The following is a 24,586-nucleotide window of genomic DNA, read 5'->3' on the forward strand; positions in this document are numbered from 1 at the left end:
CCAAGCAAATATGAAATACATTTTAAATTAATTAAAGCCTGTCCTTGTAATGAATCAATTTGGAAACTTTTGCGAAGATGGAATTATGCTTTGCTTTCTGAGATGAAATGATGGCTAATCTGAATGTCTCACAAAAAAAGCAAGTTCTTTTCTTCCGTCTCAGATGTTTGAAAAGTAACTCCCATTCTACAAGATATCTCTTGGCCTTATAGAACCATGAAAGTTCAACATTAATCAGGCAACATAGTAGTCTCCTTGAGAGGAGCTTTAGAGGACAGCAAGCTGATTATTTTAGAAATTTTCTCATCTCCACAAGAACTCCATTTTTAAAATGAAAATGAACACAGATGATCAAATATTTTTACATGCATAAAATCCCAGTGAACTGCCAAGAGGATTTTATTTATGTAATATAATGATGTATTGTGTCCCATGTTGAATGTGTGCTCTAAAATGGGGTTTGTGGTGGCATAAAAGGCAATTTGGGCTCCATATATAGGAATTATTTTGTATCTGTATGTCTATTTTTGCCTATATGAAAAAGTCACACCAAATAACCAAATTTGGGGCTTAAGCATTTTAGTGAATTCTTTTAAAACAATGTAAACTTTTGAAACTTTTTTTCCCCCCAAACATATGTGACTAAATCCAAAACTCTCCTTAGGAATGACCTAAAGCCACAGTAAAAATCTTGACGCTGGGGAGAACAAAATGCTAGAGAAAGAGATCCAGACCTGATCGAGTATTTCACAGTAGAATGGCTGCCAGGGACTCGAAAGAGCAACAACATCTGTTGCACATTAAAAGAAAATTGTTCATCCCCAGTCCTGGTAATTCAAGCGAACAAACAGTGCCTTGGTCATTGCTTTAGTTTGGTTAAAGACTGGATTATTAAGCACACTCTACACCCTTCACCCAGACCGGACCTGGGCTCTGGGCTGCTGAGATGCCACAAATAGTCACCCCACCCTGGGATTCTCCATGCCTAACTCAGTTATCTTGAAGCAGCAAGGTTTAGAAAATTCATTTTTGCTGCTCTTATCAACTGGAATTAAGAAGTCAATCCCAAATTAGTTAATTTTGGTGATGATAACAAAACTTCAAAACAAGATATTTCAACCTGCCCAAAAAATTTTGAAAAATCACCATTCAACTTTTCTGTGTGCTGGAGTCAAATTACATTTCTCAGTCTCTAATAAAATGTGCACTTTGTCATAAGCATGTTCTCCTTATTTATTACTGCTTGACAGCCTCAGGGCCATTATTTTGCTTGTGCACAGTTGGTGTGTGTGATACATAACATCATTGCATTCTGAGCAGGAGACAACCTGGATCTAAAGTCTTATTCTTTCAAGAGCAGGCAATTATGGAGTATGATTAAATTACTTTGTAATTTATTAGAGGATTTATAAAGCCAGCAAGTATTGAAAAGATATTACCCCAGCATTCTTTCATAGTGAGCTGTGCTTTTCCTACTTTCCCCAGTGCACATCTATATGTACACAGAAAAGAGGGAGTTTTTGCTAAAGCCCCTTTAAAAAAGGTTTTAAAGTATTTTTATTGAGAAAGGAATATTACCAATTCTAAAATACCACCACAGATTATTTATTTGTATGACATATAATCGACAACAACCCAAAACTCCCATGACTCTTATCCATGACTACACTTTTTATAAAATACTGTGTCAACAGATTCTGATGAACAGAACTTTCTTACCACTCTTGGCAGACTTTCATTCACAGCATGACATAAGAAAAAAGGAACTTTATTACAAGTGTTTCAAACTGTGGTTTATACAATGCCCCCCACCCCCAATTCTATTTATTGTATTCCTAAGTGATAAAGTGAGGAGACTGTAAATAAATCTGAATTGTGCTACTCTGATCTCTCACCTCAGCTTGTTACAAGAGTGATACAATAACAAATGAAGAATTAATTTGTGTTCCTCTACAATTTCTGCTTTGGTACAATTCATCTGCATAAACATAAAGTAGAATTAAGATCTACTTCCTACATGCCTCTATGCCCTCACACTGTATAACAGATGTGATTAATGTGAGCACCTTTTATCAGCCAAGAAACTTCCCAAACCCAAGAATATTTGATTCAACACAGTTTTTCCTATTGTCATAAGCAAGAATATATGCTTTTTAAATTTTCTTTTATTCAGAGAAATTTTAAGGAGAAATAAGAGCAATAGCAGAGAAAAAGGAAATGGAATGTGTATTAATGAGAATGAGACAGCTTTCATTTCCTCAGAGCAGAACTTTCTAAAGCTTAAATTTCCTTCCCTAAATAAGTAGTGTTAGTCCTGCCTGGTGCTAAATCCAGAGAGATTAAAACAGATGCAGAAGATAAAGACTCATCTTCTGTCAAAAGTGGAAGGGTTTATCCATATAATTATTGACTTCAGGAAGCTTCCAACCAGATGGATAACTTCAGGCACACATTATTGATCCACTTTGCTTCTTAGGCAGGACCTTAAATACTTGCCTAATTACTTTGAATTATGTCTGTAAAAAGGCAAACAAGATGTGAAGACAGCCTGATGGTACAAGGGCATGTTTTCTATATCTGGACAGCTCAAATACCACCATCTGTTGCTTTCCCTAAAACAATCCAAAGTAATAAAGACACCCTGCCTATTCTGATTATGTGTGAGTCATGTTTTGAGGAAATATCAGAGAAATGTGGGCAGCAGCAATGTGCCAGTTACAATGAGCCTCCTCTAGAACAACTTCCTTCAAAGTGAAAATGAAACTCATTCACAAGTTCTTGAAACTCAGGGATGCAAATACAGAGACCAAGAGGTTAATTATACCTAAGGTTGCAGTCAACCTTCAAACAAAACTAGTTTAAATTAGTCCAAATAATATGTTTTAACCAAAAATGTGTCTTCTAATATAATTTTAACTTTTAGCTCAGCCCTTCTAAAATATATAAATATTGGAGGTTTTATGTAATTTTTCAAAGCAAGACATTTATTATGCAATCACTTAGATACAGTGAGTTTCTGGTTGGTTTTCCTACCTTGTTTCTACACCACATTTAGAGCTTTAAGGACTTGCTTTATCACAGACACCAACTGCAAAGTGTTTCAGTTGAATATAATTAAGTATGAAGTACACACAGTGTTCCAAATGTCCCTGAAGACTCTTTCCTCAGTCCAGTTTTTCCAGCATTACTTGTTGATATTAAATAAATACTCCAGGCTTCTGTCTCTTGCTTCAGCATGAATTCTTCCACCAGATGAGGAACATCCTAGAAATCCAGATCAAATGCAGCAGTTAGGACAGCAAATTATTTCAGAGCAGTTGTGCCCCTGAACTGGAGCTGGATGGGACTGAAGGTACCTCACTGACTCCTGCTTCTGTATTAACTGTTGATTTTTTCAATCAATCAATCAATCAATCAATCAGACCTAATGCTCTTTTTTCCCTTTTGTCTGCTGCTAAACAAGAAGCCCACCCTTACTTCACATCTTTTTCTCATTTCAAAGCAGAAAATGTAGAGTTCATCACCTGGAATTTACTAATTTCTCCACTGCAGATGGCTTTGCCTTTCTCCATTGCCATTTGTCCACTTCCTCCTGCTTTTCCAACCCTCCTGCTGCCTCTCTTTTTTTTCAAAGAGCATATGTACACACACCTAAGTGTCTTGAAGCTGTGTCTGGATCCACTGGATCCACATAAATCCTTTTTCCATGAAATATATTTCAAATTTTAATTCAACAGGCTAAAAAGTTGCTCAAACTTACAGAGTATATTTTTACTAGCTAAATATTAGAAGATTATCATGATATAATGTCTCTATGAACTACTCCTCATCAGAAGTAGAAATGAAAGCTGTACTCACTTCAGTTAAACTACTTAATTTGGACATACAAAAAGGATAAATGATTAAATATTAGTATGTGCATTTTGAGGAGCCTCTTAGGGATGTTACAGTTCCCAAGTTTCCTTCTTGTCTAAAATAGGATTTACAGGTTTTTAGTAGAATTTAGATGGGTTTAAAATCTCCATATATGAGTTGTACGTTTACTGATTTATTGCATGAATTTCCTGTTGAATTTTTATGTGACACTTGATCGCCCCTGAGAGACCTGTTCAGTTCTGATTGGATAATGCAAATTTCCAGTGGAGACTGAACACAAATGAGTATGAAATTGATTTATTATAATAAGGGAAATTGAGGTCTGAGGTCCTGCTTCTCTTTTCTCCCTCAGCCAACCCAAGACTGTCAAATGAAGGGGTTTTTTGTAATAGTTTTCCAACAAAGAAAAAGGAAAATTAAGAGCACATTTCAAAATTACACATTAGAAATTAAATAAAATATTGTTCCAAACTTGTTTGACTTCATGGGTACAATAGTTGTTGGAATAGTTTAACACAGCTGTGATCACATCACCATGGAGGCAGTGAATTGTCTTACATGATTTCTGGAAAATACAAACTCATTATCAATTTAATGGGAAACAGCCTTCAGCAGAATCTTGTGTTCACATGTTTACCTTGGATTATAAATTCTAAACACGTGATTTGGGGCACTGCTGTAAATAGAGATGATGAACTGCAGGAAAGGGTGTTAGGTGTCACTCACAGGTGCAGCCACATGGGCACACAGAACTTCATTCACAAAATATTAGCCCTGCCTATGCTGCAGCACCTCCAAAGGATCTGTGGTCTCTAGTGCTCCTTGATAGACACATAAAAGCTGGCTCTGCAAATACTAACCTTCAGCACAGACAGAAACACATCTCGTGCCTAGATTTATGTGTCACCAAAAAATTAGAGGGCTATGATTTGCCCAAAGAGCAGTAATGAACAAGGACTCATTGTCAGCCATACCATACAATCCAGGGATGAAAGATCGTTTCCAGAATAGCTGGAACATCCAGTGCCTCTTCCTTGATCCCATAACAAAGGCTGAAAAAAAATCTGCCTTCTTGAGTACAAACATTCCCTCACTAATGCAGACACACGTGCAGGAAGTTATGCACCTTGAGACAACTGCTGCTATTTGTGCTTCTGACAGTCCCAATATGTCTTTGAAAACAGTGGAAATACCAAACTTCTGTCAGAGAGGTTTAGGCAGAAATTCCATCAATACCACAGCACTCACTACATACTTTTTAGCTGAAGTGAATTAACAATGTGAAACATTCACTGTCATGGGAAGGGCCAGGCTTCTGTTGTGTTAGGATGGAGGTGACAAGAAAGATGGAGAGAGAATGTTTACAAGGCATGGAGTGCCAGGACACAGGGATTGGCTCCCAGGGCCAGAGGGCAGGGCTGGATGGGATCTTGGGAATGAGGAATTGTTCCCTGGCAGGGTGGGCAGGCCTTGGCACAGGGTGCCCAGAGCAGCTGTGGCTGCCCCTGGATCCCTGGCAGTGCCCAAGGCCAGGCTGGACACTGGGGCTGGGAGCAGCCTGGGACAGTGGAAGGTGTCCCTGCCATGGCAGGGGTGGGAATGGAGGGCTTTAAGGTCCCTTCACACCCAAGCCATTCCATGATTCTCTGTTATGCAGCCCAGAAACCTTTAACTTCAGGCACATCCATGGCCAAGAAGCTCAAGCTATTAATGCATTAACTGAGTTTACTCTGAATTGTTGATGTAATTTTAGGAAAAACTCCCATGTTTATCCAAGAAAACCAAAAGGAAAAAACAGAACTTGCATGAAGAGCCAACCTGTGAAATCTGCATTTGATTTATTCTATTTATTTTTTCCTTTTGTTTAATTCCATTTACTCGATCAGGGTAGGTACGATTGTAAAGATCATACAGACCCCATCCACCTAAATTCTCTCTGTGGAAATTTGGTATGACGAATAAGGTCTACCACATCAAATGGTTTTGCTGATAAGTAATCTTGTACATATTTCCCTGTAATTAATTCCCTTTCCTACAGTTTTAACAGAAAAATTGCTGTTTGTTAAGTTTTTAACAGCAGCTCCATCAGTAGGTGCAATATTAAACTTCTTGAAACCATGTCCTGGAATCAGTACTGCCACTTCTAAATGCAAAAGACTTGTATTAAAAGAGAGATGAGAACGTGAGTACTAAACCCCCAGAACATAGCCCTTGATCTCTTTGGTGGGTTTTAAAAGGGTTTCAGATTCTCTCTTGAAACATTCACCAAAGCTGGGCCAGAAGAAGTCAAAGTAATTTAGATCCAATCTCTCTTCAAAAATGAAATGAGCAGAAGTTTTATTAAAAGGAAATGAAGAGGAAATTGAACTTTCATATTTCATGGTGCAATTGTGATGACAGAAAACAATATTCATTGATAGAAAATTTCAAAGATATTTATATGTCTGTGCTGCTCTGCTGGGGGAGTTTTTTCACAGTGAAGGGTAGATTATTTTTAAGGATATAGTGGATCTGTAACAGAATTACCCATTGGATATTCCACTAAGGGTCTGAATACAAGACTTTTTCCCTTATTAAGATGAGGAAGCAGAAACTTTAATTGAAATGTGTACTTCATGAGGAATTTCAACAGGAGATACTTGTGGGTAATGCAAGTTTCACCTGCATAAAAGCTGCATAGTCCTATAGTTCTCTGACATGGAAAAACTAAATCACTTGAATTGAAATCATGGGGCTGAGGAAGATTGGGAATGTAATGGAAATGCCAACATTCTACCCAGCAGAACAGCCAGGGCAAGAAGGAGAAAACATTCAGCCAGGCACAGGTGGGAATCACAAGGCAGTACAGAGGAAAAAGAGAGATATTTACATTTAGTTCCTAAAGGTGAGGGTTCCACAGTTCATCATGGGAGGGGAAGCAATGGCTTCAGAAGATGATTCTTATTCAGGGGCTGCTCCTCATGATTTTTGAACTCACAGTTAAGTCATCTCCCTTTCCACCCCTTACACAGTAAACTGCTGTGAACAACTCTTCTTGGACACTGTAGTGGGTGTTTAGGCACAACTTTTCACAAATGTCCAACGCTGCCACATAGAAGCTGGTTTGGGCTAGGCAAACTAACCAGCCCCTGGGTTGACTGACATCTCTCCCAAGCCTGCAGGCATTTCACTGCCCAGAACCTGAAGGGGCTTAGAGATGAGACCAATGAGAACATCCAGTCAAATGCCCTCTATAAGCATGGGCTTGAGAATGAACTCTCTCTGTTGACATGTGAACATGGGGGTGAGTGGCCACTTTGTCTCCAACTCACCCCTGCCCCCCAGCTGACATTACAGTCCAATAATTCTGATCCCCTCCAATTCAGGCTACTGAAGCAACATCTGAAAAGATTAGCATCCTAGATGGAAATGTAAGCTACTATTTTTTTTTGCTTTTACTGCAATGAAGCACAGCCTAAAAATGTTCATCTGTGACAGGTGAAAGGAATGAAATTTCATTGTCACACTTTCTGCAATGCAAACATAAGTAAAGTGCTCAGCTTAGGAAAAAAAATGAAGTTCCCCAGTGTGGAAAAAAGTTCAAAGCTAAACCTCTTCCACAAAATATTGCCTAAGAAAATTAGTCAAGATATTCTTTGATGAGAAAAGAAAGAAATCCATTGTGACTGACACAATTCAATGGAAAATAATGTGCTTTCCCTAATACACATCTATATCATTACAGCTGACAGAGAAAAGGAAGAATGTATATGTAATCAAGATTTATCATTGCAAACCAATGTTCTTAATTCTTCCATTTTAAGTGTGTATCTTGAAAATGTTCTTTCTAATAAGCAGAAGAATTTTCAAACACATTAAATACTTTTTATATGCCTGTCTTGAAAAAAAATAACCCTCTACTTCAAAGCTGTTCCAGCTTATACAATAAATATACTGTCTTGTTTGAGAGTTGATGGTGAGTGGTGGATAGAAGTGAATTTTGATTTTTGTTATAAAAACATAGACAAAAATGCTACATGATGTTATTAACATTCCTTGAGACAATTGTGAGTTAATTACACCTATAGCCACTATGAAAATGTTGGAAACACTGTCTCACTTATTTAGCAGTTGAGTTTGGATAAGTGGAGGACATCAAGAATCACATAAAAATAACATGAAAACAAGACTTGCAGAGGAGGCCATGCAGGCAGATGGGAGAATGATGGCAGCTGAAAATCACCTGGCTGACACCAATTAATAAAAAGACAACAAAAATTAAGTGACAGAGAAATGAACCTGCAGAAGCAGAAGAGCTTCTAAAATATTTTTAAACTAATGAAAAGAGCAAGAATAGATTTTTCAGGATATATTTTTTTTTCAAATACAGAAAGAACCTTGGGTGCAGCATGTTCAGACATTTTCAAAACATGAGGCTGTATGGGTCAATTGCAGTTTTCCAAGACATCTGAAAATATTTCAGAATGGAACGGATTTGGACATTCTGTTCTGTAGCATCACTGTGAACATAGCCAATTTATTATATTTTTCAGAATTATTTCTATCCACATGCAAATCTCCTGCTCACATGATGTTTATTTAGTAGTGATGCTCATTATCTTCACATTGAATTCTTAAGAAATATTGTCTTTTATGGATAAAGGCATAAAAGGGAAGTTAAGGAGATATAGGAATTGTGACCAGTCTGAGGATAACTGGGTGATAAATATGTCCTGCGGTGGGTGGACAAAGAACAAACTCCTGATGATCACACAGACTCTAAAATGGCAGAGCTACTTCCCAGGTCTCTTGCATGCAAAGATTCCAGAATAATCACATACATAGACTCAGAATCAGAAAGTAAAAAAACCCAAAAAATGGACAGTAAATGAAGATTTAATTACTCCCTCCAACATGGAGAAAGAGGCCCCTTTCTAAATGCCCTTAATATGAAATTAATTCCAAGAATGAGGCATGTGTCTGACATCTCAGTCGCCATTTTTCAGTTTGTAAATTATGAGGTGTTCGCTCCTCTCTGGGGACTGAGCTTTTAATCACACAGATGTCCATTATAAATCCTCTGTTTACTTAGGAGTATAATAGGTGAACTCATAGCATCTTTATGCTACAATAAATCTGCAGGCTCAGACAGAATGTTCATGATTACCTTCTAAATTCTTTCAAGGTCATTCTACATGATTTCATGCCACATAACATCCTTTCTCAGTCCATTTCACACTGAGAAAAGATCATGATAAACATTGATTTTTCCCTGCTGGTATTCCTGAATTCCATCACATCACTCCACCACACACACACACTCTAATACATCACATTTTAGTCATTTGATTCTAAACTCCTGTGTAGAAACTGAAAATTCGAAAAGCCAAATATGCTAAGAAAAGAAATAAGCTTATTTGATGCAATTATTTGAGGATTAGATTAAAAAAAAATTAGAATAAATGGGTGTTTCTTCCAGTGGGAAAAGCATTACTGGGAGTAGATAAATGCACAAGAAGCCACGCTTCAAATTGCTGAGGAATTTAAATGTTAAAACAAACAGCCAAATGTAGATGGAATGTTTGTTTGAGATGTTTCTATTAGCAAATGCTCTTCATGAATTATTCAGCATCAAAAAAAGACATGAATGCCTGAAAGAGCACAGAGACCCAGTCCTGCATGTGGTTCCTCCAGCATTCTGGCATGAAAGAAGTGTAGAAGGTGCTAATAATATTTCTCTCAAGAGAAAGAGATAGGATTCCTGCAAGAAATATTCACAGGCTCTGACAAAAATTAGCTGCTTGCTTTCTACTGAATTTTATTGCCTCAGGTGACTCATTATCTCAATGACCTCCCGTCTATGCAGAGATTTAAGATTAATGGATTAAATTCCCTAAATTCTTGGTGAATTTATGAGGTAATAAGATACTGCTATTTGCCATTTGATTAAAATTTTTTAAGAGTTCATTTCATCCTTTTATAAAGACCAGAATTATCTTATTTTTGTGCAAATACCCATTTCTGCCTGCCTTGGGAATAACAGGAACAATCCCCCTCCTGATGTTCTCCTAATGTTCTACTGCCATTCCTCATTGAAAAAGCACAACTCTTTGTGTCATGGAATGAGACAATCAGATAGATGGATATTGTCTACTCATATCCTGAGAGGCATATGAGTAAGGCACCCCCCAGGATCATGGATCCAGCCCCTGGCCCTGCCCAGACCCCCCAACAATCCCCCCAGGATCATGGATCCAGCCTCTGGCCCTGCCCAGATCCCCCAGCAATCCCCCCTGTCCATCCCTGGTGTCCAAAGGCTCCTGGAGCTCCGGCAGCCTCGGGGCTGTGCCCATTCCCTGGGGAGCCTGGGCAGTGCCAGCACCTCTGGGGGAAGCAGAACCTTTCCCTGCTCTGCAGCCTGAGCCTGCTCTGGCCCAGCTCCAGCCACTCCTGGGTGCTGTCCCTGGCCCAGAGCAGAGCTCGGGACTGCCCCAGCCCTCTCATCCTCTCCTTGGGTGGCTCCTCCAGGCCTTTCACCACCTTCACGGCCTCTTTTGTAAACTCTCTAATGGCTTCATGTCTTTTTTTGACCTCGTGGTGCTGACAGCACCACTGCCCCAGCACTCAAGGTGAGGCCACCCCAGCCTAGCGGGACAATCCCTCCCTAGGCTGGCCAGTGCTGTTGGACCTTATCCCCCAGGATAGGGATGTCCCTCCTGGCTCCAGGGCACTGCTGACTCAGATGCACCTGGCCACCCAGCAGGGCCCCCAGGCCCCTTCCCTTGCCCACTCCCGAGCCTCTCATCCCAGTCATCATACAGTCTGTCTGTACATCCAGGGTGCCCCATCCAATGTGCAGAATCCAGCATTTTCCCTTGTTGAACATTGCACCACTGGTGATTCACAGCCCTCTCATTTGTTAGAATCTCTCTTCAGGGCCTCCCTGCCTTCCAGTCAACAGCCCTTTCCAATCTAGTATCATCTGATAATTTACTTGATATTCCTTCAAGTTGTAAAACTGGTTTGGTAAAAACGAAATGGTTTAACTTTCCGTGGGACAACCTTAGGAATGGGGCTTTACTCCTGGTGTCATACTACTCACACACTGTTTTTTACTCACTTCTTCATACCCAAGCAAAACCAATACCAGACCTATTTGTAGAACATCTCTCTGTGTGAGGGAAGACACTTCTCACCACCCCATGAAACCAATCCTTCCACAGGGTATTTCTCAGCTTCAATGACAAGTTTAGGAACTCTCAGAGCTGGCACTTGCTTGTAGATCATCTTGTTTAGTAGCAACCAACAGATTTAGTTAAACCCTTTTTAGAACCCATTTACACTTCCTCCACAGACTCTTATGGCAATAAATTAAACTTAACAACATGCTGTGGAAAAGGTAGTTCCTTTTATCTGCTTGAGACCAGGAGATGTAGTTGGGATAGTCTGTAAGTCTGGGACAGTCTTTTCATCTGTAATTTAAGGACAGATTATCAATAGCTTTCAAATATATCAGAAAATAGTATTTTAACTAAATGAAGGACAGAACTCAAGTCTTTGGTGAAAAACAAATAGCAATTCCAGCACCCCAGAGCAAACATTTAACTCCACAAGGTTCATTTTCTCCCCTTCAGCACAGGGGTGTTCTCTAAATAAAAAGTGATACATTTTCTATTGATTTTCACAGTCAAAAAATTCTTTTTTAAAGTTTTCTAAGTTGAAGACTGCCCTCCAGAGCAGACAGATGTGAGCCTTGGATACACAATGACATAATGGACTGGCAACTCTGCCAGCCACTAAAATCCGCCTGAGCTTCAGAGAGCCAAGGTCTGAGGGGCTCCAGGTGCTGGTGACAACAGCACCCAGTGGGTGACACCTTCAAAGGGGACTGGAGAGTTCCAGTGCAACACCACAAATTTGACTGCAGCCCCCCCCAGCTGATCCGTGTCTCCTCCTGCCTGGATCCCCCAGAAACCTCTGTGTTAGTCACACTGCTCCAATATTAATAAAGAAAAGTTTATGAAGAATACATTTTTAGGACTGAACAATCTTTTCAAGTTGTTTTTCATATGTTAAAGTGGATTAAAGAAATATCAGCAGAGGTTTGATGGAGCAGAAATTCATATTCTCAGGATGATGGGGAAAGTACAATCATTGCCCATTTTATTATCTGGATACATCAAGCACGCATTTTAAAAATCATGAATATTTGAGTTAAAACTACGAAAAAAGCAGGACCATTCAAATTGGCTGAGGTTCATTTAGAATCATAGAATGGTTTGGGTTGGAAAGGACATTGAAGATCATTTGGTTCCATCTCCTGCCATGGTCGGGGACGCCTTCCACTGTCCCAGGCTGCTCCAAGCCCCAGTGTCCAACCTGGCCTTGGATCCAGGGAGCCCAGGCCTTGGCCAGGGATCCAGCTTCTCTGGGCACTCTGTGTCAGGGCCTGCCCACCCTCCCAGGGAACAATTCCTTCCCAGTATCCCATCTAAATTTCCTCTCTGGCAGTTTGAACCCATTCTGCTTTGTCCTGTCACTCCAGTTCCTGAAAAATTGTCCCTCTCCATCTTCTGTGTAGCCCCTTCTGATGCTGGAAAGCTGCTATCAGGTCTCCACTTAACCTTTTCATTCCCAGGCTCAACAGCCTCAATGTTGTCAGCCTGTCAAAAATTTGGAAATCAAGAGTGGTTTCAGACTGGTAACTGATGTGATCCATTATGGTATTTACTGGGAATATTTCTTAACCCTGCCTGGGTTAAAACATTTGCAGGACCAGCATATTCACTGAGTGATCAGAGATCACAACTGATGAAAAACACTACCCCTGGATATGTAGCATATGAAGGATTCCAATTGCCAATTCCTTTGGCATTTTTGTTGTCCTTGACTTTGGTCCTGGAAGGCAGGGATGCTTTGCAAATGCAGGAATCAGATTATCTTTTCAAAGCCCTGTCAGCTTCCTAGAGCTAGAATTACAGCAGAGATTTCTGCTCCTGTAGAAAATGAAGAGATGCATAATAAATGTGCAGAGAAATCTGTACTGAGTATATTACTAATCTACATTCCAAATCAATTTTAGGAATATACTCCTACTGTGTCAGAAACACATTCCGTACCCTACACTGAAATTCAGTGTTGGAATAGGTACATTTTTAGGTAGAGTCCTGACACACAAACAAACAAACAGACACAGCTATTCCTGTCATAGCAGGGGCTTTCATTCCTCATCCCATCAAACCTCCCACTGCAGTCAATTGTCTTAATCTGATTTACACCTTGGCATGACCTTTAACACCTTTACACACTACTGCACACAGAGCCCACCAAATAGCCCAGATTCTGCGTGAATAAAGTCAGCTTTGTGCAAGATCTATCTGGAGCCACAGAAACCACTGATGAAGGAATTTGTGCTGTAGGTCCTGCATTATCACACAGGCACATCCCTGGCATTGGGAAGAGGGGCAAGGAGGGTTAAACCAAATTATTCCCTTACAAGAAAGATTTATGAATTAGAAGTGCTGCAAACTGCGGATGAGAGACCCAGCATGGCAGTGGGAAAACAATTTCCTCCTAGCCAGGAACCCATCTGCAAGCTGAAAAGGATCCTGCTCGAGCTGCAGGGAAAAGAGTGAGACAATTACTGCTGAAAAGTAGAATTCAACCATTGCTGAGAGTTACAGTTGGAGCAGCAGGTCCAGGGTTCGTTCGAAAGGAGGCTGAGAAGAGATAATGCCACAGATAAGGAGGGAGAGGCATTCACTGACACATCAATTCACATTCTGCTGCTATGCAATTTTCTCCCCAGTTTTGAAAAGTGCTTCCTGGAGGTGAATGATTCAGAGTCTCATATTTTATGCACTGAAAGGCAAACCAGGCAGCCTCATGGGGCTGTAAATATTGGGGCTGCAAAATTAAACCCTATCCTAACAACTTTAGCTCAGTAAAACCTTTCATAACAATATGGAATTCTGAAAGTTTTAAGGGGTAAAAAAATTGAATGGTTCCCAGGAGGATTAATTCAGCTAATAGAAAGTAATAAGATCATGAGCCCTGGGGAAATTCAGCAAGTTTCCTGTGTTCAGACACTGAACAGGCCCCTTTACAGAGCACGCAAAAAATAGGATGTAATTTTCTAAACCTACAGTGAAATTCAAAGTGAAAACTCAACAACACTAAAAACCATGAAGCAGTTCCTGGTAAGGAACTTCATACCTTGCAAAGAAGCAGATGTAACTCCAAATGATTTTGAGAAGGCAAGTAAAAATCTTCTGAAGGCCATCCTTAGCCATGAACAGATGTAACACCCCCACATCCCCTGGTGATTTCTGCCAAATGTCTGGAAGACAAGCAATTCAAACCATTTCCAGAGAACTCTGGTGACGTCTGAGTGCCTGCAGAAAATACATCAACCCCTTGAGCAATTATTTCACTTCAGTGCTGTCTCTGTTCCAGTCTCTCACCAAGGCTCGTCTCCCAACTGCTTACCAGAATACACTCCACCATTTGGAACATTTATTTCTCTCCGTTATCTCTTGCTTTGAAGTCCAATATCTGCAGCTTTCTTTCTGCAGAACCCAGTTCAAAGAGCAGATCCCAGTGATTCTGTGACAACAGAAGAATGAACACTATTAGTAATAAATCTTTGCTTCCCCTCCAGACCATACTCCTGGCATCAGCATGAGCAATGTATGATATAACAACAAATGCCCGAGGAAGCAGCTGTGACCAGTTATCAATATTATCATTCCTGAAATAGTTTTGCAGTGATACAGTGAAGGGTTTTCTGTGACTTACCAAGTTTTTTCTAACTTCCAATGGAAGCAAGGTGCAAGGAAAGAAATTTTATCTCTATTGATGCTTTGAACAGCATAAAGTTTGAGGATATTGAAGTCAGGTAACAAGATGGAGCACTGAAATGTGCAGCTGTAAAATTCAGCTCCACTTGATGGTCTGGGTTTATAGCAATGCCCAGGTTTGTGGGGCTGCAGTGCAGCTGTAGAGCCTTTTAGATCCTTGCTTATGTTATTTCTCAGAGTTAAAAGAATTTTAACATTATATAAATGACACCTCTTTGGCTCTTAAATCACTTGGCTGTCTATAACGGCTGTAATAAATGTTTCCTATTCCACTGCTACAAAAAACAGCCCGGGTAGTTTTAGCCATTTGGCCATGGCACTCACGGGCCTGTGATTCATGCCATACTTGTTATTTATTTGCAGAGGCTACAAGGCAAATGTGCTAGATGAGAATAGTTATTTAATGTAAAGCATTAAATTATAAGCTCACCCTCAGGATTTGACTGCCAATAGTAGTAAATAGATGACCAAGAAAACACAGGAGCAGTTACTATTTAAAAATAAGTTGTTTGATATTAAACATATTTTATTTTACAGCAGATTTCCAACCCTGTCCCCCTTCTTTCTGTGCTTTAGTCTATACCATTCCTGTTCAGGTTTGCATGGATGCTAGGAACAACACTCACCACATTGGACAGATATATGTCAGATCATATTCTGTCATATTTTTGCCTTTTTTTTTAATTTCAGGGCTTCTAGCTCAGGGGCTGCAATGGCTTCAATTAACACAACATTTACAATTGTTGTGTTTTTTAAAAGAACTCACACAGAGGATAGCACTTCTATCTTTCTGTAGTGCATGGACTGCAGCTGAGGCACAAGAAGGATAAGGTTCCAATTTTTAGGGAGCCTTACCCATCCTCTAGTTCAAGGGCTACACCAGCTTTGGAATATTTTTCCTGAGGACTGACAGATGTTTGCAAATTGTTCATGAGCATCCCCTGAACTACAAGGCCTCCCATCCCACTTGATTATATTCTGCTCCACCCAAATTGTCCCAGAGCCAAGAGCTGACTCAACGGTTCCCTGCTCATGAATCACAGCAAAAGGCTCACTTCCATTCCCCTCTTATAAAGAGGCCCAAATAATTTTGCCAAATGATTTAGAACAATTTCAGTAGGAAAAAAACCCAGTTTGTCAAGTTATTCAAGCAAATCAGAATCCAGTGTTTTAGAACAAAGTGCTGTAATTAAGCTAACAAAAACCCCCAAACAATCTAAATCCTGTAAGACAACATTTCAAATCCTTATGGGAGGCCATAAATCAGGCCTTTTCTTTACTGGTCAGGTTAGAAGGAAACTGTTAAAAAACCAGTTCAAATATTAATAAGGCTGTTTGATAAAGAAAATATATTCCCAACATCACAAAACTCCTCACTTTCTGTTTTTTCAAAGTTACTTTTCAGCTACAGAATTTAAAAAACCCCCACAAACAAAGACCCCAACACTTCAAAACATGCAAGTGATCAATATGTTTCAATAATTCAATTAATTTTCTTACTCATTTATTAAAAAATCCTACAGCAGATAGATTGAACAGCAGCATGTTTATAAACTGAGTCATCTGCTCTTGTTATCACCTAACATTTATTGCCAGACAGGGCTCGAGTCTTCCAGGTGTGATTCTGAAGCAATATATGTACATTAACAGGAAATCTGAAACATTAACACAATGCCATTATCTTGCAAAGCCTGTCAGCTGAACAAGATAAATATGGTGGGTTTTTTTTTTTTCCTTGCAAAGATCTGCAACAAAAATATAAAAGCTTTCAAGTTTCTGTTGGGTAAGAAATTACTGCAGAAATTTCAGTTCTTTAGTTTGTTCTGTATTTGAAGCTGCCAAATGTGGAAACAAGACTGGTTTGGCTGTGTTGATGCAGTTGTTATAGAAGTTTTCTACTGTCAGCGGGATGGCTGATGACACTTGGAAGTACAGCCAAAATCTGGCTCTAGCTAAGGAAAAAAACCTCCAAAACTCCAGCTATTGTAGACTTCTCCACGCAAAACACTCATTCTTTATGGTCAGTTCTAGTAATTCAGTAAGCTCTAGCAATCTGAGAAAGATTTGAAGGAAAGTGACAATTTTCTGCAACGCCAAGTTTTAAAATTCCCTGGAAGAGGAGCACCATGGACTCCAATCCTTGGGGAATTATTACTTGTCCTAGTGAAAGATCAAGCAACAGAGATAAATGGAGGCAAACACAGAATTTGTTCTGCTTGAGGACTGAAATGGAGGTTCAATTTCTGAATTTAACTGTTCCAACTTGTTCCTAGCTCCCTTATCCAGTCTAGTGATGAACAAAGGGATGCTCCACAGGGATGCACCAGTGCAGGGCTTGCCACATTCTGGGATTTGGGGAGTAGGACATGGAGGTGCTCAGGAGTAATCCCAGAACCACAAACAGATGAGCAAACCAGAAATATTTGGAACCTCGGCCATGACACAAATCTGACCAAAGAAAGAGCACTGCAATCCCTGCTGGCAGGGACAGGGAGAGGAAGGCACTGCAAGCCATAAAGCAAGAAAACCCCACAGCACAAGGAATGGAGAGTGATCTGGAAACTCCTGCACTGCCACAGTGAAAGATCTGATGTGCATCAGGGTTTGCCTTGCTGGGGCTTTGATGTTCTTACAGATTAACTCACCCTGAGCTTGGGGCTGAATTTCCCAACTGAACTTTAAATAAATTCTTGTTTAGCAGCTATTACAGGGCACAGTTAAATGGAAGAAAATACCAGCATAGCAAACAGAAGCAAACGCCAATATTTACCACAGAGAAGTTCTTAAAGCCATCATTTCAGTCATCTCAGACCAGCAGCAGTTTGGAAAACATCCCCATGGAGGATGGGCTGGAGGAACATAGAGATGATACACATTCTCCACAGGAAGTTCTCAGGTATGCAAGATTCTAAATATTAAATAAAACCTGGCCACTGTACCAAGAATAGTTCCTGTACTTTGATCAATAGCTCTTTTTTCCTAATATTTCTTCAAAATGCTTTTGAAGTTTTGATTCCTTTGTCTCTAATTATAGAAAATTGAATCATATTGTTTTATTTTGTCTGGACACAAAACAAGGAAACAAACCATTACTTAGAGTATTTTATCTTCTTTTTTTTCTTTCTTTTTTCAGAAGGCATGGAAAGGTGTTGATAATATTCAGAATATCTTAGTGCAAGATTAGGTTAAATCTGAATGACAGTTTGATTTCAGCAGTACAATAATTCCTCCACCAGTTCCCATAAAGATCCTTCAAAATTACCACTCACCGGTGGTAATTTCACATTACTGAAATCCATATCTAATAATATTTCTGCTGCAAATAATGGAGAAATGAAGTTAAAAAGCAGTTGATCTTGTAGTATATCATCCAAATTGAATGTTGGAAACTTTGTGGGAAGTTGGGCATTCTGCCCAAATTCTGCCAAATTCTGCAAACTTCTTTATTTGCAAATCAAGTGTAAAACAATCTTAGATTTAGGATCCCAGCCAGTGCTAAATGTAAGGATCAAAATCTAATACATGTAGTTTATAAGTCTTTTATTTATTTGTGTGTTACTTCTTTAAATTTCTATGGTCTCAATGTGGCTGAACACAGAGTGGAGATCTTGCTGCTGCACACTCCATCACACAAGCCTTTTTGCTTTTCCAGCAGTATGAAACAAGTATTTCTCACTGTGAGCAAACCGATGTGAAGTGCGCTTGAAACTAATTTTTAAATTGCACTTCATAGAGATCCCACCTTTGAGTTCTGTAACAGTCTTTCCCCAGAAAATCTCTCCAATAACAGGCAAATTCACTTAAAGATGTGCCTTGTTTAATTCCAATTTGACAACAGCAATGTCTGAAACAGATTTTTTTTTTTTTAATCAAAGGTAAGAAAAATACAACTGTCATGCACCACGATGGGACTAGAGGCACCAGAGTACTGCAAAGGATATTATAGACCTGTCCTGACCCACTCTTCCCCAAAGAAACTAGAAACACTTACATTCTCAACTTGAGAAAACCAGAATATTTTAGTCAATTTTGGCCTATCCACAGTGTTATCAGGGATGGTACTTTGGAACAAGGTGGAGTCACTTCACTGGAGTAATATGCTACAATGAGAAATTCCATATAAAGAGACTTGATAATAGGAGATGTAGTTACTGTGAAATTAGGTGATTAGTGAAGGAGAGTGGCATGTTTGTACATGATACAGGCATCTGCCTTCCTTCCCTTCCTTTCCATCTGAAATTAAGGTCAAAAATATCAATTACATTGGTGGGAAAATTGCATCCTGACCAATCTCTTCTTTTGATCACTTGGAGTCTTAATTACTCACTAAATTACATGTGGTATCCTTATAGAAATGAAGAATAGCATAATGCTCTGCATGCTTTTCTGAATTAATAATCTGTACAACAGTTAATTCCCCTTGCAGATATTGAGATAAATTCAAGTGATAAAAGAGTATCTGAGATTCTTCATATGTCTGAGAATTAAGTCTGGGTTACCTATCCCTGGCTCATCCTGTAGTACAGATCTGCAGGTGAGATTCAGATCATGTTCTGTGTTTTAATATAATATCAAAATTAGAAACTAAAAGGTCCCAGTTGTTCCCTCCCTCATCTGTCACTGCCTGACCATATGTATGACAGCTTGGAAAGGAAATTCTTTGCTTCTTTCTAATATTACACCTATTATTTAAAAATCATTACTTCCTACCTTGAGATCTAGGTGGAAAAGTTCATAAACCAGGATTCAGATCTTCCTCTCTTCCTGCAAGTGTAACACATAAATAAATTTATTTCTTGTTGCTTCTTTGGCAAATTCTGCATGTTTTCCCAATAATCCCATGGTTATCCCCAAACATTCTCAGTCATTCTGACAGGGGTTTGCAAAGGGATAAGAGGGAACATGGAAAAGTTCTGTGAGGAGAAGTTCATCAGCCATGGCTTTAAACAGGGGAGGCAGAGGAGGACTCTTCCTCTGTCTGATGCAGGACCAGCAGCAGCAAAGCACAATTGTTCAATGCACGACAAACAAAGGCAGACCCAAGTGAATCCAGCCAGGAATTGCTCTGCCTCCCAGTTGCTGCTTACAGCAGCTCTGGGCTTTTGGGTGTCACATCAAGCCATCAAACCTTTCTTTATCACAAAACCCTCCCATATTGACAAAGACTATCTTCTGCTTGCAACTTCTGGGCTCACTTATTTAATATTTATCTTGCACAGTCCAGAAGAAAGTCTTTGTGATAATTTATACAATGCACTTCATTTTACTTATTTCACTAGAAATGGTAGTATTCTTATCTAAACAGTTGTTCCATGTGTTTATTAATAAAAATCCAATGCTACTTGAGTAATGTTAAGTTTCAACTGTTTCCTTCAGTGCATTACAAAGAAAGCAGCTTCTGATTGTTCATGTGAATGTGGATATATCCATAAATCCAGAGTATAAGATGAATTTATAACATGTCAAGGACCCTACCAAATCTCTGAACTAAAAAAAAACAACAACAACAACAAAAAAGTCAACTTTACTGATTTGCTTACAATGATAAATTTTAAATTTTATCTCCACAATTATTATATGAATCCCAGTGGAATAATTAATTCTTTGCAGAGTATATTTCCCATTTTGTCTATAAGATAACTTTCCAATAAAATTATGACAGAAAATACACCTGTTTAATAAAGAAGCTCACAGGACTGTAATCTCAGAATATGAGATAATTAAACAGCCATTTTCTGTGATTTCTCTGCCCACAAGAGCAGCAAAACTGAACATCTGAATGCTCTAGAATAGAAAGCAAAATCAAAGTGTATCTTGGTCTGATCACTCATTAGAAAAAATAAATAACTACAATTTGCACCTTTTATTGCCCAGTGTCCTATAAATCCAGTAGAAACTCCCAGAAACATTCCATGAGTTTTATTTTGCTACAGATGGAGCAATAGGCAAGACCTGCACTCCTGTATTTCAGGTAAGGGCTCCCTTTACTTCTCTGGCTGCACAGACAATCAGCTCTGCCCTTCCCTCCCTCCTCCCCTTCTCAAGCCTTCAAGCAGATTAATTGTTTGAACTGTATTTTCCATGAGACCTCCCTTTTTGGGCATCCACCTTAATATTTGTCCTGAAAAAATCCATTTTCTCAGTAAAAAAACATGCAGAAACACAATCTCAAAATCACAACTCTCCAGGCCAAGCAGTGGGGACATCAGTTGCCCTATGAGCAGAAGGTGCTGTAAGATACTGCATTTCAAGGGGAATTCTCAGTGTGGCTGATATGACGTTCCCCACATATTTGTCTTTTCACCTAGTTCAGAGCCTCCTGGGAACACGTATCCCCACAGATGTCAATAAGAAAACAGGTCAAGTGATTCAACAACTGCCCCCTGAATGAGAAATGAGCTTGTGGCCAACTCATTCCTTAAAGGCCAATTCCTGATGTATAAAAAATTGCAGCATAAAGCACTGTGGCCATTTGTCTCCTTATGCCTCTGCTATAGAGCAGCCAAGACTGTGCTTTCAACATTTTAGAAACAGTTTGCCAAATCATTATGCTGTCACTTAATAAAAACCTTCATTTTCAGGTGTTGTAAATACTATGAAGAGAAAGCTGAAGAGTGCACTGAAATTCAAGGTGACACCAGAGGGACTGCACAGCACAGTATTCCACATACCCTAGGGAAAGCTAAGGAGCTGGTTTCTCAGTCCAGGAGGAATGATGCAAAAACATTTCCACACTGTTACAAGACACATACATAATAATAAAAGCTGATTTAGTTCCACCTGAAATGATGTGTGCATATGGTTACCTTGTAGATGCTTGCAAAAATTAAATGATGTCATAGGAAAACATTCCCATTTTGGCACAGGAAGGCTTGTCCAAAATTCTTAGCCATATTGTGTCTAGGGTTTGACTGACAGAACATGTTATTCATTACATCATGAACAAGTAGATGTTTTCTTGCCCAAAGAAGGAACTGTCCCATTAGCTCAACTCCAGTGGTATTTCAGTCCCTCCATTGCCTCATTTTGTGTGAACGTTTCTCATATCTCTTGAGAACTTATTTGTATCACACAAAAATGATAACAAGTTTATGAGAAACACTTGGCCCACTCCTGAATAGCTTTGAAGTTTAAATTATTTAAAAGAGCATCACTGGGTCATTTGTTAGTTGTAAACTTGCTACAGAGTATGAAATTCATTTCAACAGCTCTCCAGAAGAGGTTAATTTTTTTTCTGTAAAACAGATTGTGATGATGATGATGATGATGACGATTATGATGATGATGATGATGATAATGATAATATTAATATTAATAATAATAATAATAATAATAAAAATTCCATCCATTATGGAATTCAGCTGCCCCATATTCAAGTCAAGCCACTTGCAGGCTCTGTCCCACAACACCAGCGGATACAATTTTCAAGGAATAAGTTCTGCACTCAAAAGAGACATGAAGTGCTGGGAACAAAATCAGAATCTGTAGAATGAGGAAAAAACCCTAACAGAGGTTGGATAGGATCACAAGACATGCACTAATCCTCTACTATCTTCCCAAACAGCCCACAGTTATGTCTTTCCCAGGAGACAGTTGTCAGCTTTATGTAAACTGTTCCTAAATTTGGAGACTCCATAAGTCCCTGGGGATCCTCTCCCAGTGATAGGCTGCCCAGCCATTAGAGCAGTTTCTCTTCATGTCTGACCTAAGCTGTGCCCATTATTGCATTATTCCCATCATCTCCAGGGTGGATGTGATGGACTAATGAACACACACACCTGCTCTTTTACAATAAAAGTTGTTGAATAATAAAACTGAAATTCTCCTGTGTTTAGTGCTCTTCCCCTTAGGCTAAACATCCTTAATTCATTTATATTTTTATTCAAAAGCTGCTCTGATATCTTTTGAAGCTGTTTTAGGAGATTTCTTCAAATGGGCCACAACTACTTGTCCTCCTATGAAGTGCATTGCCCCAGACAGGACACATTCCTCCAGTTTGTTCTCCCTCATCCTAGAGAGAGGTAAAATATTGCTTCCCATCTCACTCTGAGTCCACAGAACTGTGGGAATTTATAGTTCAGTGCAGATGAGACGGGAAATAAACAGATGAAATAACTGCTCTGCCATTACAGCCTTACCTGCTGCTTTGCTGAGATGTCTCTCTTTGATTCCAAGAATCAAAAGGTATCTTCTTTTTCTCAGATCTAGAATTGTTTGGAATTTGTTGGAAAATGGCTTTTTCTCCCCTTGATAGAAAATGAATGACACATTTCTCTTCTTCCTAATTCTTCTCAAAAATGAAATTAAAATCCTCTGGACTGAATACATTTCTTTTATGCCATAGTAGATCCTTCTGAAATGCCCTCTTAACAAAAAGAATCACTTTTATTTTTCCTCCTTTGCCTATTATTTTATAGGAAACACTTCTTTTGCCCACAAATATAAAATCAGTACTTTTTTGTTCCTAATAACACTGGAATTGCTAAAAATATTTTAAAAGCAATTTTGTACAGTTTGCTGTCCACAGACAGGTTACAAAAGATATTGCACTTCAAATCTATACTACGAATTCCACAAGCTCTTAAAATAGTTTGAATAGATCTTTAAATTTAAAAAGCACATTAACAAAAATAATTATTTTCATCCATTTCCTAGGAAATTTATGCCTGTAATCTTTTGGGGCTTGGCAATAATTTAGAAGTGTATATAAAACCAAACAAATAGAGAGGTGTCTGAAGAATCATTACAGTGACTTGAATATACCTTATGCCAGATTAATTGATTTCAGACATCATCTGAATCAGCTCAGAGGAGTCAGAAAATATAGCTGAAGAGACATTAATTATTCTGCAGTTACATACTTGGTATTATCTTGTAAAATACCTATTTTAGTCCAGATGTCAAAGTTCTCTAAAACAACACCAGTATGAGGTCTTGAGCTGATCCAAAATGCTGATCCTTGCTCCAGAGAGATGAAACTAAAAATTGCCATTTTGTAATTTTACTGTTAAAAAATCCCAACACAAACAAACAAACAAACAAACAAAAAATCAAGAAAAGTGCAACATTAAAATTCTGTGAAAAATCAAAATATGGATTTTCCAGGATGATGTTGTGCATCACTTACACTCTTCAATGTCCCTGCTGGTGGGCAGGGACAGTGGTGAGTTACTGGGAAGCTGGAAGCACACCACAGCTGCAGGCAGGTCCTCATTTCAAATGTCATGATCAAGGATGAAAATTTTAGCCTGAAACCACACACATTGCAGAACTTTGGAGTCAGTTTGAAGCACAGAAACAGTATAAATGGGTGCCAGGTCATAGGTCTTAAAATGTCTTATTTTCTACCTAAACCCACCTTTGTGTGCCAAATGTTATTTTTTTCCCTCAGTGCCTTCAGTGATCAGTGCCCAGAGCAGGATCTTCCACAGCATGGAGCCCATTTCCAGCACAGACCCTTCACCAAGGAAAGGCTGAACAGTCAGGATATATAGGTAATAAATCCACTTTGTCCACCATGTGGAGAGATGTTTGCTGCCTTTTCACACCTCTGTGTAAGGAATATTGTACACAATGGGATTTGTGCTTTTGCATGTCTTCACCTAGAGCAGGCCATGCTTTTAGACAGGACACCCTGGGCTAAATCAGCTTAATCAGAAATAACTTAATCCTGCCTGGTCTCTCTCCACATGGGGAGTCTAAACCACCCCATGGGAACTCACAGAGACCCAGGCTGGGTGAGGCTGGAGGGGCCCACAGGGGCTGCTCTGGTGCCACCTCCCTGCTCCAGCAGGGCCATCCCAGAGCACAGGGTACAGCAGAGTGTCCCTGTGGCTCTGCAATATCCCCAGGGAGGAGACTGCACAGCCTCT

General features: G+C 39.3%; 1 long non-coding RNA gene across 3 annotated transcripts; it reads right to left on the bottom strand.

The window, feature by feature from the left end:
* Positions 1-1,589: 1,589 nt before the first annotated feature.
* LOC135279617 (uncharacterized) lies at positions 1,590-24,586 on the bottom strand. 3 transcript variants are annotated; one of them, XR_010346845.1, is made up of 7 exons: positions 24,073-24,586; positions 23,842-23,962; positions 22,853-23,001; positions 19,425-19,478; positions 14,344-14,460; positions 14,071-14,249; positions 1,590-3,264 (listed from the first exon to the last, which is right to left on the bottom strand). It is a non-coding gene; the product is annotated as an uncharacterized LOC135279617 (long non-coding RNA). The 3 variants fall into 3 exon arrangements; XR_010346844.1 differs by having other exon boundaries at positions 22,853-22,918; positions 24,073-24,555; XR_010346846.1 differs by lacking the exon at positions 23,842-23,962 and having other exon boundaries at positions 22,853-22,918; positions 24,073-24,555.

This window comes from Passer domesticus, chromosome 12 (assembly GCF_036417665.1).
Source record: "Passer domesticus isolate bPasDom1 chromosome 12, bPasDom1.hap1, whole genome shotgun sequence".
Taxonomy (NCBI): domain Eukaryota; kingdom Metazoa; phylum Chordata; class Aves; order Passeriformes; family Passeridae; genus Passer; species Passer domesticus.